Genomic DNA, 17,628 nt, shown 5'->3' on the forward strand with positions numbered 1-17,628 from the left:
ACCTGCTGTGGGGCGCACATGATCAGGTCCAACAGCTTGACTCATCACCAGTGCTTTAGCCTCTGATGGCATCTTTTTTCAAGGAGCCCTTCTTTCCCCAGTGAGCCTCATCAAAGAGTAAAGCAATACTGAAAATGAAACTGGGACAGTTTAATTAGCAGGACAGTGTGGGCCAACTAGCCTTATGGGACATTTGTTTCTTTTTTTTTTTTTCTTTTTTCTTTTTTCTTTTTTTTTTTCCAGAGAGAAAAGGAGTAATGTTTGTGTTAACCAATCTGTAACCCACCTTCTCAAGTAGTTAGAGGAAGTGTGCTGGGAGGCCACGTTTACCCCAGGCTGGTCCCCAGTTGTTTGATGTTTATACTAGATCCAAGAGTGCTCTGTAATCAGGATTAAACCCTGGGGATTAAAAATGTCCTTAGTGCACAGAACAGCCTGGACTGGGGATGGGGATAACCATCTTTTATCCAGGTTGTTTCTACAAAGTCACCCGGACCTCTAAGTCATGCAAACAAAAAAATTGGCTGATATGAAAAGGTCGAGGCTTTCCAGAGCTGTCCAAACATATGTCCTAACTACCACATTTTTGCTGCTTATACAGCTTTTCATAACTGTTTATTGTTCTGGGAAATGAGAAAAGGCTGTTTACATGGTAGCTAAAGGAACCTGTGGCAAAAGACTACTAGCTCTAGGATGAACAATATTTTCATCAGGAATCTGTGGGACTTCTATTTTATCTCCCTAACATAAGTCTCTAGGCCACACTCCTCATCCATGGTACTTGGAAGCTGTGCATTTCTGCATGGATAAAAGGAGATATGTGAAAGCCATTTGTTCCAGGAGACTTGACCCAGGCTGTCAAATCATATTGCTTGGCAGGGGCCAGGGAGGTGTTGTTATGAGTTTTTTATGTTAGGATGAAGCCTCCAGATGCCTCTCATTGGTTTGGAGTTAAAACCATAAAACCTGACTGGGCTTTATGTCAAACCATAAATCAGTTTGTCATGTCAGAAAACCTGGCACATGGTTTGTTTTAGTATCCAGTCTCCATACTTGATCCATGCTTGCAGTCCAAATGTACTGTTCACAGACAAGCTGGGACGTGACACTATCTTCTAAAGACTATTGCTCCACTGGCACTCTGGAGAGAAGAGAGAGAAGAGGGAGCAGAAGCAAATGGGGTGCTCTTCACAACTGTGGAAGTAATAAATAAATCCAGCAAAGAAATCAAATCCTTCAGCAAATGCTCCTGCTTTAGACAGGAGGAGGAACAGCAGGTAACCTCACTTCAACAGCACGGAACTTCTTCAGAAAAGTATGCTGCTGTGTGAAGGAGAGTAATTTGCCTGCATGTGGGGCTCCCTGATGCATTTCTTCACCTCCTTGTCTTAAAGAGAGGTTTTGCTCCCCTTAAAAAAAACAACCAACAAAACACCTTAAAATAGTTCCATTTCATGTCAAGGTCTGTGTCTCTGCTGCAACTTCCTCTGCAGATACACATGGAAATACAGAGTTGAGCCCAGCAGTGGCAAGGAGACAGACAGGTTGTAACTCCATCTCTGCACTGAGGCTTGCTGGGGTAGGTTTTCCTGCAGAGCCAGCAAGACACTGCCCACAGGAGCTGCCAGAAGAGCTTTTTTCCACCTCTAGCATCTTGCTTCTTCCATGTAGGAGCATCCCCTTCACCCAGCATCACACTGTGCTGCAGAGAGAAGGGAGCCTCAAGCAAAGATCTCGCTCCTGAGCTGTGGCCCTGCTGCCCATGCGTATTTATTTTGTGACCTCAGGTTAGTCTCCAAAGTTCCTGTGCTTTTTTTTTTTTGCTCTGAAATGGTAGCACTGGCGCTACCTCCCCGCACACGAGGTGGCGCTGAGGTAAAACGAGGCAGGACATGAGGCACAGACTCCACTGCTTAAGGCTGCACAGCTGGGATGAACAGATAGAGACAAATGGAAGTTGGAGTTTGTTGCACCTGCAGAGCAGTTGGCATTTCCTAGGGTGTTTCTGTCTATGGTTTTGTCAGTCCTAGAGCCCTGACAGAGAATGTGATTGAGAAATTAGAGTTGCTCGTAGCTCAGCCATTTCACACCCTGAAATAATGCCAGCTCCTTCTCAAGACCTTGCTACAGCAGGTGAGTGTATTCTAAGATCAGGCACTCCCAAATGGAGCAGAAGGAAGGGCCGGGGCTGCTCAGTAGCACAACAGCCCTTTCCATCGGTGGGCCTGGTGCTGCTCTAGCTGTGATGCCTTAAAAGGTGCTGCAGTCCTTATCTCCTGCGGGTGGCTGGTGCTTTGGAGATGTTATATTTATAGCTCATCCAACGGACAAATGCCCAACAGTCTAATTACTAAACACATTGTTTGGGCAATCCAATAAAGCAGCAAGCCTGTCCCTATCCTCTCTCGTTCGCAGACTCACAAGCAGAGGCAGCACCAAGCTGCAGAAAGGTAAGACAGTGACTTGCTTTGGTTTTCACTGTCCTTTGAGCCCTTTTGTCCTTTTCACCTTCCCACTGCAACAGTTCCTCAGTGCTCTGTGTAGACATCAGGAAGGGAGCACTGCTTTCTGATGGGAACACTGGATTTTAAGATGTTTGTTCCCTTCTTGCTGCCAGGGCACACACAGAGTGTCTCTATTTGTATTTCCAGTGTGCTGTTGGGGAACCAGGTGCTGACTAATAGCTGCTCTTTATTTTATGCACTAATAATATGTTGTCATGTTTTCATGTTCTCAAGGAACACAGCCATGTCTAGCCATAGCTCCCTTTCCCAGTTTAAACAACAAATTGAATTACTTCAGCCAGAAAGCTTTTCGGTTTGGTGGTGTTTCCCCCTCTCTCTATCAGCATTTTCTCCTTTAGGATGAATACTTGGAAATTTAATAGAAGCTGGGGGAAAAAAAAAAAAAAAAAAAAAAAAAAAAAAAAAAAAAAAAAGAGAAGGGACATTTTGCTTTCTTCCCGTTTCAGACCATTTCCTAATGGCCATGAAAGAAATAAAGGCATATTACAGGCAATACTTACGGATTTTGTGTTTAAACAATTACTTGTTATGGGTTACAGCAGAACCAGACTGTAAAACAGCATTAGCAATAACTGCCAAATGCCAATTATCAGGCTATTGTTAAATTATATTACTTTTAACCTCATCTCACGAGAGCATTAATTTTCAAATGAAGCCAATAAAAGAAGACGTCTTTGAAAAAATAAGATTGTTTGTGCATGTGTGTACATTTGTTTGGATGCACTTACACATGAAATTTTAATATGAACATTCTTATTAAAGAATGCTCTTTCATCCAAGGATCACAAAGTATGATGTGAAGATAAAAAATATGACTTTACTTTTAGCCCAAGAACTAAAGTTTCCACATCCTTACAGTTTGTCTGCTGTTCCATTATTTTTAGACAACATGGAAGAAGGCTTTTTTTTCAAAACACTGAGCATTGCTCCACAGGCTTTGACAGGATTGCAGGTCCTTGGCACCCCTGGGGAGCAGGACTCCTTAAGCCTCACTCAAACCCAAGACTTGTAAGAATGGTCACTCAAAGTGTTTGGAATTGAGCTCACTTCAAAATGTTTGGGATTGACCTCAGTCCCGAAGTGGGGATTTCAGAGGCAAAAGGGCAGGTCCTTAGCCAAAGCTGCCACAGATCCACCAGCTTTAGCTGAGAGATGGAAGCTTACACCCAGTGCTGACTGAGCCAGTAGATGTTGAGAAGTTGAGTCTGGTCCCAAGGCTGTCTCTTGGACTGTTACTGCAGTTTACACAACATGCCCAGCAATGCTCCTGTGGGAGATGCAGCCCTGGGCTCATGCCTGAGCTGTTATGCATTCCTGGACTCTGAAACCAAGTGCTTGCATCCAAAACACAGGGACAGGATTCGATCTCAAGCCACGGCCAGGTGGGAGAGCCCTAGCTGGCACCTACAACAACTGACCAGCATGGCTGGCTGAGTCTCAGCACCTGGGAACTTCCTGTGGTCCTGTTCCATTTATGAGCATAGCTGAGTACAGCCTCTAAGGGTGTCCCCACATGTTCATCCTCACCTGGGATGGGCATCCCCTCCCATTGCAGATGTCCTCAGTTAACATGTCTTGCTTATCTGAGCATTCCAGACTTAAGGAGGCAGGGGCACACGACAGTCAGTGTGGACAGTGCTGAAACAGCATGCTTAGGAACAAGCTGGCTTCACTATTTATGTGAAGAACAGCACATAACTTCAGCAGAAGAAAAAGGAATGTAAAATACCAAATTGTCTGCACACATGCATATCTTATCTCGAGGCTTACTGTCCCTGCACGAATGCCTTGGAAGACTAAATATCTTCAGACACCACAGCCAGTGCTTCTGCACATCCTTCTGTTCTCCAGCAATAATAGTCTCACCACTAGACTGTGGTCCGCCTTGGTCAGATCTGCACAGAACTCCCATCTGTTCTGCTCCCCAGCACTGGTGAGATGAGTTCTGTAAGCTGGCTGGAGCCCGGACGTAGCACGTCCCACCAGAGAGCTCAGCATTGACTCTTAGAGGGCCACTAGCAGGTTCTGCCAGCTACCTTAGCCAGACCCACTGCTCCACATGGTATATTTTTTCCAAATCTTACAATTAAGCTAAACTGATGTGCCTCCACAGCAAATTGTGCAATAAAGAAATAATGTACAAAACTAATATTTTTTTTTTTTTTACAATCTCACTTCTCCCATACTAGAAGTTTGCTCATTTCCTCAGCTTCTTTGTCTATCATCCAAGCCTCAGGCTAAAATAATAAAAGTAACAAAGTTGTTCTGGGTGGACATTTAGTATCAAAGTATCATCACTGGTGTATTGACAGTATTCCATCTTAAAAACAAGAAGGAGAAGCGGCATTCCAATCATGTGCAGCAAAACATCAGGGTGTTGTTGTTTGTTTTTTTTAAAATATGTTGGCCAAAGATCTTTAGCTTGAAAAAATGCAGGAACATACATACTAATGCAGTGATTTTTCACTGGATTTAAATTTAATAGTTAAATAAAACAAAAAGACCCAGACCCAACACCTGTTTCCAAAGTGAACCGATTCTAAAGGCAGTGCTTCCAACAATAATGTTTTGTTCTTACCTAGCATTTGAAAATATGATTAATGGATGAATAACTTTACTTTTTCCCTTCCAAACAGCAAGCCATCAGAACAAGGCAGACCTTTGATTGCAGCTGGCAAGAGGCTGGGACGGGGAAGGCTCATTCAAACACCCCTTTAATACAGAAAATGTAAAAGCCCATTTTACAGAGAAGAAAAACAGAGAAGGAAGGGAATGTAAAGGCTGATTTGGGGGTGGAGTCCTGATCCCACAGAAATCAACTGGAGTTTTCTCAAAAACACCTACTGATTTAGCAAACTCAGACTTCTTCCATTTCCTTCTAATTTTAATAGTGCCAAGCTTGGGTGGATTTGCACCACCAAAGCATGTTTTCATATTTATTCTTACCAGTTTTCCTTTTTTGTAGCTGTATGCTGTTGAAGCAGAGCACAGACACTCTGACACAGTTGTTTTTCTGTGAGATGAATTATTACTGGCTGCAATATTTTATCTTTGGCTCTATATCACAGTGAGTGCAGTTTCATGCTGATAAATCTCAGGCTGTTTCAACAATGTTCATCATCTAACTCTGATTAGCTTTGAGAAGCATAGGTCATATTACACAGAGTCCTAGCTCTTCTGAAAGCAGTAGGAGCAATTCTGTCTGGTTTTGCTCAGCTCACTCTGACACAAACGTGGAAAGAGCACTACCATACACTTTTTAAAGGGATCCATCAACTTAAAAAAACTCAAAAGGTTTCTGCTGCAGGTTGATTTACTGGCTACCATTCACATATGCCACCAAGAAGTACAGAAACTGAAAGAGCTTGAAGAAAAAATATTTTCCCCAATTCTACTTTATATTTTCAGTAACATTTTGTGTGAAGTCAGCTGTACAGGTTCTCCTCCATATTTTTTTTCCTGCTGTCTCTGTCAAACTTGCACATCAAAATGAATGAGAGAAAAGCTCTCCTTAAAAAAAAGAAAATAAGTACACTTTCAAACCACATTGCCTTGGGAGTATAAAGGGCACAGACTTGGGGACAGAAATTGTTTCACACACTTCATGAACAAAGCCAATGGGCATTCAGAATAGCATTCTCCCTGTCAAGCTGAACAGATTTTCACCAAAGTCTCACTAGAAATTTGCATGTTTTCTGTTGGAGGGAAGTAGGTGACTGACTAGAGCTCCTTTTTGGTAGTCTGCAGCCAAAGGAGCAAAACTCGGCATGCCTAGAGATTACCATAAGAAAACAGAAATACCTACAATCCACAGATGTCACCACAAAGAAGCCCATTATTCTGTCCTTTATCCTATTTTTTTAAAATGCTGAGTTTCCTAATTTCCTATGTGTGAAGTCCACTGATTGCAACACGCCCCACAGCCTCTGGCACTAGGTGCAGAAGGCAGGGAGATACTCAAGGAATTAGGACACAGTTTATAATACAAAGAGAGAGATGAGCCAGTGCTGTATAGCTTGGGACTTCTGGTACAGAACAGTAAAGACAGAAAACTGCCACAATAAACTCTGTTTGTTGTAGTTTTCAACTTCTGGGTCTAAGCCCCAGCTCAGGAATATGTGTGAGCACAGGTTAAACACAGTGTGTGTTACTACTCTTATGGCCTGCTTTTCTTATGCTCAAGTATTTCTTCTCTCAACATCCTTTTAGGGGAGAAAAGTAGGACTTTTTCCTAATTTAGGAAAGAGAAGTAAAGGCTAGACCTGAGGACAGACTCAAGTGAAGTGCAGTGAGGATTGGCCGGCTGTGAGATCCAGGTCAGGGCTGCAGTGACCCAGGGCTCCAAGAAATAAGTCTTGGAGAGAGACTCTTCCCTCACTTCCTTGCATCTTTTCTTCAAAATCCTCTAGCCAACATAAGTGATGTTGTGTCACGAATGCAAATTCTGCCCTGACATTACCTGCTGCCCTTTAGCTAACCAAGGTCAGGGGTCTGGCTGAAGTACACAGCTGGATTCCCTCTAGATTCAATGTGGAAAGAAAAGCATATTGACAGGGCAATTAATTTAATCCTCAATAGGTGTCTAACGAACCACGCCTCACAGGCAACCCTCTTTCTCCATCCCCTTAGTGGCATCATGGATGGCTTGTTTGGGCCAGCTAACACTTAGACAGTAAAAACAAGGTGAGATGGGTGCCCCTAGAGGTTACTTGCAAAGGCTGCACTCAGCATTTTGTTGACCAAGGAACATACTTTGTTATCACAAGTCCCTGACTGCTACCTGCAAAGTCTCTTCTCCTTTCTACTTTTATGAGCCAGGGTGCTTTAGCAATGTAGACTCTCTGTCGTAAGAACTGGGTTCTGCTTAATTGTCATTTTACTCCTTGGTCATTTTTACTTCTTGCATTAGCTTTCCTGTATATTGATGTGTTCTAGGACATTCTCTGGAGACTCACAAGGTGAACCAAGGCTATCCTGGTGCTGCCGGAACTCTTGAAAGTTTGCTTCCAGGTGTAATGTAGAACCCAAATCACAGAAGAAGCACATCAGATGAACTGGAAGTGCTTCTGGTAGAATCAAGAACCCATGCAGGAAGTGGAAATATTTGGTTAGAAATTTTTTATTCACTTGCTAGGTCTTTAAGAGAGAGGAATAATCTGCAGAAATTACTTTGCCTCTCAATACAAAAGACTGTGAAAGAGTTTATCCAGGAATGACAGGTTATCAAAGAGCACAGAGACTTAGGTGGAAGGACTGAACAATGATGGTTTTCTAGACCATCCATTCTTATATGCAGGGAGGAAATGACACAAACCTATTGTATGATGGCAATAGTCTTTTCAGCCAACAAAAAGTTTCAATGCACCTTCCAATTCACCTTTTTCTGCAAAGTTGAAGGTATCTGAAAAATTAGATATTGCAATGGAACCATGAACAGTTGTTTGTAGAAATCTTGAATGGAAATAAGAGGTTTTGCATGAGGTCGGTGCTTTCTTGATCTGATGTTATGAGTTAGATTTGCATTCCTGATTATTCTTAACTGAACTGCTTCCAAAAAAGATCAGTGTGACTGTGGAAACAGTGACAATCAGCCAGCTAGGATATTCGAGTCTCTTATTTTAGACTGACCGTTTAAAATAAGGAAAAGAATAGAACTTTCCCTAATTATGGAAAGTACTTATGTAACTCTCTTAATTAGACAACCAGTAGGAAAATATTAAATAATTAAAAATAACTTATATATATATAATTATAAAAGACAATGGGAACTTCTTATTAGGACTGATACCAAGGTCGTTCATTTGTAAACTGTTTCACCTTCCGTCTCATCAAATTCCAAAAGTGTTCCACTCTGAGGCCTCCAAGATTGGCTGCAGAAGCATTTATGAGCTTCATGGTGATAATATCCACATTTCTTTTGTAGACCACAACCTTAAAGAAAGCCATGATGTTATTTGTAGTGTCATCTTACTTAGGCCTCACAGTTCAGTAACTTGCAGGTTCACAACCTAAGGAGGATCTAGCTTTATTAGTGCAGTTATTGTCTTTGGATACAATTATTTGTTGCTGTAGAATATTGATGGCTAAGCAGGAGGTATAATTATACAGACTTGATTACACGAACACCGTATATGATGTGCACAGTAAAAAGGCATATTGTTCTGCTTAAGAAGATATTTAGGCAGAGAGAAGTGAGGAAGACAGTGGTTCCAGACATTGGGTGCTGTTCGGTACCTCAGCACATACTTGAAAAACAACCAGAAAAACGATCTGTTTCAAGGGTCTTACATCCACTCTCCACCACGTCTGAAAACTAAGGCACTACAGAACTACAAGCAGCAAAGAATTCAAGCCAGCTGCTTCTCTGCATTTTTTTTTTTTTCTGGATATCCAAGAGTTAGGGACTCTTCGTTGCAAAAGGAGGGGCCTGAATTCCTGGAAACCCTTCTGGATATGCAAGAGCCAGCATCACTGTGGACAGGGAGTTATTTGGGGAGCAGCCAGCTGGGTAGGCAGTACTCAGTCGTGTGAAATATTTGTATTGTAACAACCCAGCAAGGACTAGTTAGACTTTATGGTTAGCCATTAGGGATAAATGAAAGGACTGGTGCAGCTTCATTATGTGATTTCTGACTCCTCTCTAATGATTCGAAAAAATTATCTTCCAGCATGAAGAACATTATCTTCAAGACATGCCATTGTTACAAGCCTTTATTTAATTTTACTCACAATATTTGATTTTCATTCATATTAAGACAGCAACTCCACTAGACAACCATGTGAATATAAACTTGGCAGGGACAAACACAATCCATATGTCTATCAGACTGACAATGGACAGAATATTTTTTCAGCTCTGTGTGAAGTGTTAGACATGAAATTCACATCAGCAACTAAATTATTGCTTTAATCCTATTATTTAAAGGTCCTGAGCACTTATACATTTCAAAGTAAGCACAGGCCTAAGAGGATCAACCGCGAGGATTCTACTTCAAAGTGCACAACCTAAACTCATATTTTCAATCATAATATATGTCTGAGCCTACGTCTCAGTCCCTCTCAGTTTATCTCTAGCATATACAAACAGTGGTTCAGCAGAAAATAACTGTTGCCGTACAGAAGGATCTCCTTGCAAAACAGGATGTTCCCAGTCATATTCAGATTGAAGAGGGTTAGGAGTCTGAAGTGATCTGGGAAGTCATTCGCAACCGTATGCTTCTTCTGAATGCTAGGCAAGTTGAAAGGTCTGGGGAATTAGACAACCAGGATACAAAAAGAGTCCTTAGGAAAGAGATAGCTGTAACAAAAAACTAATAATTCTATTTATTTATTTATTTATTTATTTATTTATTTATTTTGGTCCTGTGTTCACTCTGAGGCACTTGGAGAGCTTCCTGCAGCAGAACACTTCCTTATGGGTCTCATCAGAGGATCTATTTCAAGCTAAAGTGTTTGTAGAAGAGGTATGGAAGTAATAAACAGAATGAGTAGGAAGAAAGTGTTAGAACCAGATGGTGTTCACCCAAGAGATCTGAAGGGACTCAAGGATGAATTAGCTGGAATAAAAATAGTGCACAGCCTCTTATTTGAAACAGGCTTAGAACTGAGCACCCAAAAGTAGCTAATGTGGTGCCAGCCTCTTTAAACTGTTCCAAGAGGAACTGTGGGAATTAGAGCCTGGTAAGTTTGATACATTTCATAGAAATTACTATGCAGGGTAGAGAAGACGGATAAATATGACACACTTGGATAAATTCAATACAACTTTTTAAAGGGAAATCATGCTCTACAAACCCATTTTGTTCCTGTAAAATGATAAGAAACCTGCAGATACAGGAGGTCTTTGATTGACATCATCTGCTTACTTTTACTTTTCCATGTGTTCAACAAGGGCCCTCAACAAACACCCTTAAAAACACATAAGCAGCCACAGAATAAGAAGGAAGATCTTTGCATGCATTGCATAAGATCAACTGAAAGATAAACAGGCAGTTTACAGTAAAGGGTGACTAATAGGAGATTATTAGTGGAAAATTAAATAAGACTGAGAAACAGAAGGTTCTTAGGCAATGAGTAGGCACTGGAACAGCATCTTAAACTGAATATGAATAAGCATAAAGCAGTGCATATGGGGGAAAATGTAACTTTAGTTATGTAATGGTTCTGAGCTGACCATCTGAGGGTGAAACTTAGAGGTTATATAGGTTTACACAGTAAAAAAAAAACCCAACAATTGCTCAGTGGTCAAAAACAGCAAAAAAAGCAAATTGAATGTTAATGCTCCAGCCACTTCATCTGAAAAAGTAAATTGTCACAATGAAAAAGTTTAGGGAAGAATGATAAAACACAGAGAATAACTTTCATACAGAGTGATTAGATAGGCTGGCAGAAAGATGGCTGAGGAGAGATGTGATAAAGATTGACAAAGACATGAACAGCCCATAGCATGAGAATAATGATCAATCGTTCATTATCTCTCCAAACATAAGACCTAGGAGGCATCAGATAAAGCTAGTGGGTAACATGTTCAAAATGAACACAAGATGGTTCTTCAACAACATAAGAGTAGAGTTACTTATTAAAGGAAATTAAGAGTCTCAGGGGATCAAAAGGGAACTGTGCAAGTTCATTGAAGTAATACTCAGTATGGATACTGCCTCCAGGTTGAGAAATCCCTAAGCCAAAAGTTATTAGAGGCTGGGAGAGTATTATGAGGAGATAGCATTACAGGCTAGTCTCACTTTCTTCCCAAGATGCTTCTTAGTCCCCAAAAGCAGGATAATGAGTTCAAGGATCCCTTCTGTTCAATGATTCTCATATTACTATAGCATGATCTGAAGACCTACATATCACAGGTTCTGCCTGACACTAATTGTGCTTTTCAGACATGAATGTTAGACTGAAAACTTTAGTCCAAATATCTTTTTCTCTCTTTCTGCCTTGTTACAACTGTGTTGGACTGACCAAACTTAAGCTAATTTGACTTTGGAGGTTGTGGAGTCCTAGCATTAGTCCTTAAGGGCAAATTAGAGAAAGATCTGCCAAGAACAAGATGGATATTGTCACTCCTGCCTTGGGAATGAGTTAGATAACTTCTTGAGATGTCTGCCAACTGCTCAGTTTTACAAACCTCTCTGCTCAGGAGCTCCCAGGGCCTTGGTCTGGCTGATAAGGTAAATGCTGGTTACAAACGTTGCTGTTGGCTGTTTCTAGAGGGTCACGAAAGATGTCAAGCATGCAGGCAGAAAAAGTGCTGTGCTTCACCTAGAAGTAAGGTTTTGGGGAAGAAGACACAAGCAGAGGGGCAGTGGGAGGGGGAGGATTCTGGAAAGGCGACTTTGCCTAGGAACACTGGAGCATGCTGGGAACACTGCAGGGAATACTAGGTATGTGAGCTATTTTGTACAACTTGCATGTCTCTTGTTCTATCTGAAACATAGAGTGATTTGTTTTTTTGGAACAATCACAGTGTGCTTGTTTCACGTATCTGAAGCAGGGAACCGTGACTCTTGATTATACTAAAATGAATACATCCGAAATTAAAAGGTAGCATTTGCCAATTCAGAAGACCAGCAATTACTGCATACTCTGTAGTAATTTGACATCCCAGGTTCCACTCGCAGGGATAAAAAACTCAAAAGCCTTTTCCCATCTGTCATACTCAGTGCTCCACATGGCAATCAAATTGAATCCAGAGAAACGGAAAGAAGGAGCAGCTCCTTCTCATAGGTCTCTGACCTCTCATCGTTAGCAGCCTGGTGAGGGCTCTCCAGAATGGCTGGCCTACACAGCACACACACCTGCTGCTTGGGGAACTGTTTGGTGGGCTGCCTTTATCCTTTTCTGGTTCATTTTAATCCATGAGGACCTGGGATGGCTCTTCTGATGATGCCGCCTGTCCAGTGAAGACCTGTCAGTCTTGTAACATAGTGCTTCAGCTTTCCAAGCTGTTGAAAATTCAACTGTCACCAAAAGGGATTTTCCTTAGCAGATAACCGGTTCCTTAAAACCCTGTCTTGCACTATGAAGCTTCCTCTGGTGTTCTCTCTGCTCCTACCTCAATCACCATTACTGTCCTCCCCTGTGATTCCTTCAATTCACAGTACAATGCTCATCAGTGACAAGAGCTATTTGTCTGCCCAGCTGAGACAGAGGAAAGCAGCAGTAGCAGGGTCATAGCTGTCTTTCTGCCTGGATCATCCATTGCAAACCTTCTCTATATCTCAGTCATCCATGGAGAAAGGGACATAGCAGCAATTACATGGACAGTAGCAGACCAAATATTGATCAGTGTCCCACTGCCACACTCACTTTGAGACATCTTTTTCAGGAGACAGATTTCTCTGAATGAAACCGGAGCTAACTAGACAGAAAAAGAGGTCCTGACTAACTAAAACCTGAACAAAATCTTTGTTCATACTCACCATAGTGATCTAAACTGCTTTGAGCTCCATCCCAGATTATGCTATTACAGAAACTCCTTTGAATTTGGGTCAGTTATCATCTATCTTATCACCTAGCAACATATTATCCTTCTGAAGACAACTTTTCTGTACAAAACCAGAATTCTCCCTTGCTTCAGAGCCATGGCACTGTTCTCTACATTCATTGAAGAAAATTGTTGAAGATTTTATGTGAAAACTATTCAAACATGTTAAGGAAGCAAACAAGGAAATATTTTTTCCCAGATTAGACTGGAGTTTCTAAAGCACTCAGTTTTTCACATTGATTTAGCTAAACACCCTCTGAAAAATAAGAGAAGCCTTGCATCAGCCCAAAGCAGACAGACTTTCACTTTGTGTTATGTTTCCTATCTGCCTTGGTTATGGTGGCTTTAATGTATTGTCCAAAGAATGCCAGGTTGAAAGGGACCTCAAGGATCATCTGGTCCAACCTTTTTAGGTAATACTCTGAGATGGCTCAGCACCCCATCAAGCTGAGATTTAAAACTGTCCAATGTGGGGGAATCTACCACTTCTCTTGGGAGACTATTTCAATGTTTGATTGCCCTCATGGTGAAAAATTTGCCTCTTGTTTCCAATTGGAATCTCCCCAGGAGCAATTTGTGCCAATTACCCCCAGTCTTTTCCATGTGACTCCTTGTAAATAGGGAGTCTCCATCTTCTTGGTAACCACCCTTTAAGTACTAGAACATGATAATAAGGTCTCCCCGAAGCCTTCTCTTCTCAAGGCTGAACAAACCCAGTTTTCTCAGCCTCTCCTCATATGGCAGGTTCTTCTGTCCTCTGATCATCCTTGTGGCCCTTCTCTGGACCCTCTCCAGCCTGTCTGCATCCTTTTTGCAGAGCAGGGACCAAAACTAAATGCAGTTCAGAAGCAGAATCTTCATTAGCATCTCTGAAACTCAGGCATTTCTTACTTGCTGAGTATTTCTACTTAAGGACTGAGGGGAAGAAAGGAAGATTAGAATACTGCAAAAAGCCTTGTCACTGGGAGACCTAATGGGGAGAGAAAATACTCTGTCAATGGACAGTGAGGGAAATGAAAATAACACGGAAATTTAAAAATTCATTAAGCATGTTTGGATTATTTAATTTATTTTTAAAAGGTTTGGAAACCAACTGACTTAAATAGCCCAAATCTAATCACCTGTAGGGCCCGTTTTTCTTCTTTACATGAACTTCTAAATTAGAATTGAGGTAGGAACTGTAACTGAAATGCAAATTAATTATTATTGTTCTCACTGTGCAGTAGTTTGATCTAAGAGAAAAAAAAAACAACATTATTTTTATTCTGCACTAACTAGTCCTTTGTAAATTTGCTAACAACTCATACAAGAATTTGGCTGTCGTGAGCTATATATCTACAGACAGTGAAACTAAAGAACAGAAAGATGCGATGTCTTGTCCAAAGGCATCCAGCAATCCAGTGACGGGGCTCAAAACTCAACCAGCATCTCTCCTAAGACATAGGTGCAGCTTCTTTGTAGCTCAAGAGCTCATCTGGTTTAACTCATCTTCCAGTACCAGTGCAAATGCAAAGGAGGCACCAGGGATATGTGGCTGAGGAGTGCAGCAGATTTATTTAAATAAGCTTTAATTGCCATAGAATCCAGATCCTAAATTCCATAAGTCCACTTGGTCCTCCAGGGCACAATTCCTATGTTTTGAAAATGCAACTGCAAAGGCTGCAGCAACAGACAGATCAACCCACGGACACTGCTGGTCATCAAGACAACTCACATCTGTAAATGAGGTTTTGCTCCTTAGAGAACTAGAAATGGCCCTTTCTCACCATTTTGCTCTGCCTGACCTTTTATGGATTTAGATTTAGATTTTTGTAGATTTAGGAGAGCTGATACTGTCATTTCATCCCCATTTCAAATCTCACAACCATTAGGGTGCACAGGAGGACAGTAATTACAGGGCCAGGTTCTGGCATAAGTTTGTTTTGCAGGAGGAGACCCTTAGCCAACGCATATGCACACCTGCACCACCATCCAAACATCACCACCCGGTGTCCAACACAAAAAGACATTGGACTACCTTGCCTCATCTGGATGCAAAATGAAGCAAGGCTGTTTCAGGCTAATGGGCTTTACATTTTTATTCTGCTGGTTTCCCTTAAGACTGAAAACATTCAAATTAAAGCACCTCCCTTTGGCAAGCATCAGTCATTACTGAAGTAATGCCCTAAAATTGCCTCCCCACCCCTCAAATGGCTGAGAGCAGACATCTCCCCTGTGCTTCTGAAACAAATTCTTCCCTTTGGGAGGTTTCCCAGGACCCTCACTGTTTTGATTAAGATAATGTGTTTCTGCTAGAATAGTTGATAGATGAAATTGGATTTTGTAGCAGAAAAATTAGTTCCTGGTTATAGGAGGATTAATGGTTCCCTCTTTCTTTAGCATGTGCCCACTGGCAGGGCTCTCCACTGTGTCCTGAGCATGTGCTGAGACAATCTGTTCCTTTGGCTTTCTCTTACACAAGGGGTTTTTTTGTTCCGTTACTTTCCTGGTTTTTCTTCTTTTTCCTCCTCACTAAGAGGGAACTTGGAAAGAAGGGTGGAGAGAAACAAGAACGGGCTCTGAACCCTCATAAAGAAACGCCTGCACATTTGCTTCTCAGAAAAATGTGCACCTCTCCACACAGGAGAAGAGGGACAGCATGTTTCACTCCTCTCTGGGCAAGGCACTGAGTTGCAGCAGACAAAAGCACCAAAGCTAATAAAGCCTCACACCAATATTGACCAAATACTTTATTCTCTCAGCCAGGTGAAGAGCCTTACAAACGTTCGGCTTTGAGTTGCTGCAAAACCTTTCCTTCTGTAAAGAGCAATCCCCCGGATTTAGCAAAGCCATGTTATTAATGAGCATCAGGGGTTTAGAGAAACAAAGGCTGGAGGAGGGGAGGGAAGCCTTGTTTTAGGAAGGGGGCCAAGAAAGACAAGATGTTTGGGAGGGGGAAGTATTGACACCCTTGGAATAGAGAAAAGTGTCAAATGCCAGCTGCAGAGCGCCTAAAAGAATGAGTGTCTCCGATGCTTTTGTCTCCTTATATGGTAAAATGATAGAGAGGGGTTTCACTAGGCTGGGGAAGGCAGCAGCCTCTTTCCACACAACACTGACTGCAGAGCTGAAATGAGAAGAGCTGCTCTTCACAGGCAGTAGAAAGCCCCAGCTGGCTCTACAGCTCTCCGCTGCACACAGGCCGGTGTGCACTTTACACCTGTGTTAATGGATGTGACCCCCTGTCCCTGGTCCAGGAGGTGACACTAACTGCCCGCTACTGCTCTGTAAGTAAATATCCCTTTTTTCCCCCGTTCCTCCCCCCGAACTGTATCTTTGAAGGTATTGCTTTAAACAAAGGGTGCAGAGGGGAGGGAGAGAGTTGTTTAATGCCCCGGTGGGTTGTTGGGTAAGGATGTGAGCAGGTTCCCCTTTCTCCTGAGCACACAGCAAGGGGTGTGCAGAGGAGAAAAAGACAAATTTGTTATCAGAGCAACTGCTGCTGCATGTCCGTCTATGAAGTGACACATCAGCAAGCTGATGAGGCGCTGGGTCATTTCACATGTAACTGTTTTTAATGACTGTATTGTGCTGTGTGTGTAATCCACTGGGGAGGTGATAAAAAGTAGAAGCTGGGGTCAGAGATTCCTTACACCTCTGTGCACTCTCCTGCTTCTGAGCTCAACAAAGGAGCGTTTTAGCACTGTAGCAAGAGCTACATGCACATGAAACAAAGGTAGCCTTTCCCCTTTGCAAGCAAGCACTGTGGACAGATTGGATTTGGGGAAAATGGGGAGCCATCAGCACCGTATTTCTTTTTTTTTTTTTCACTTGGAGAGAATAAATTAAAATGTAAATCCCAATTAACAGCTCTGAATTCCTTCTTTTCATGCTTCTTTTTGTGTGCATGTATGTGCAGCCACAATAACCCAGATCCTTAATATATGCTGTCTAACATGGATTTCTCTGTGTACATAATAAAGGAAATACTAACTTTCATTGTCTGCATTAACGGCTGTTCTAAACTTCCTGCTTACCTAAAGGGTTGTGGTTTTTGTTTAGTTCACCTGATACCTGCAGATTTCAGCTTTTCTGTGTGCAGAGACACACACATAATCACAAGAAAGCAAACCTTATAAAATCTATATGCCAGCAGCAGTCAGTCTGTCATTGTTACTTCCCTGACTCCTATCTAGAGGTATATTAACTAAGATTGCTGATTGTCATGATCAGTAGCAATAACAATGATTGCTGCCTATACATATCTGTATGTTGTCCTAAATAGGATTTGTCCTAGATGGGACCAACAGAAGGCTGTGTGTTATTAGTTACTCACACGCACCCAAATGCTATGAATCCTATTTTCATCTGTTCATAAATTTATGGGATCCCATGCTTTCTGGCTAAAATCTTCTGTGCCCTTTATCAGCCAGATGGTAAACTTTGAATATGATTGTTTCAGGTATTTGGATTTGAGAGGCAGAAAAATAGTATTTTAAATTTTATTTTATTAACATCTTTTTTTTCTGCCCCTGTACATGTAACTGGGAAAGGATGCATTCTAAAGGCTGTTCTGTCAAAAGAACCCATGTATATTCTTGACCACGTTTGGAGAAAAAGAAAAAAAAAGAAAGG

The 17,628-nt window shown here is 41.7% G+C and overlaps 1 protein-coding gene across 2 annotated transcripts in view; it reads left to right on the forward strand.

Moving 5' to 3' along the window:
* The window catches only part of FHL2 (four and a half LIM domains 2), a 61,755-nt gene that overhangs the window by 18,660 nt on the left and 25,467 nt on the right, over positions 1-17,628 (forward strand). The window contains exon 1 of one of the 2 annotated variants that reach the window (XM_051643941.1): positions 16,126-16,280. The exons of the other annotated variant lie outside the window; for it this stretch is intronic. The gene's annotated coding sequence lies outside the window, so the exon portion shown is untranslated. Of the gene's footprint in view, positions 1-16,125; positions 16,281-17,628 lie in introns of those variants that run through there. 2 annotated transcript variants of the gene reach the window in all.

This window comes from Apus apus, chromosome 1, assembly GCF_020740795.1.
Source record: "Apus apus isolate bApuApu2 chromosome 1, bApuApu2.pri.cur, whole genome shotgun sequence".
Classification (NCBI taxonomy): Eukaryota; Metazoa; Chordata; class Aves; order Apodiformes; family Apodidae; genus Apus; species Apus apus.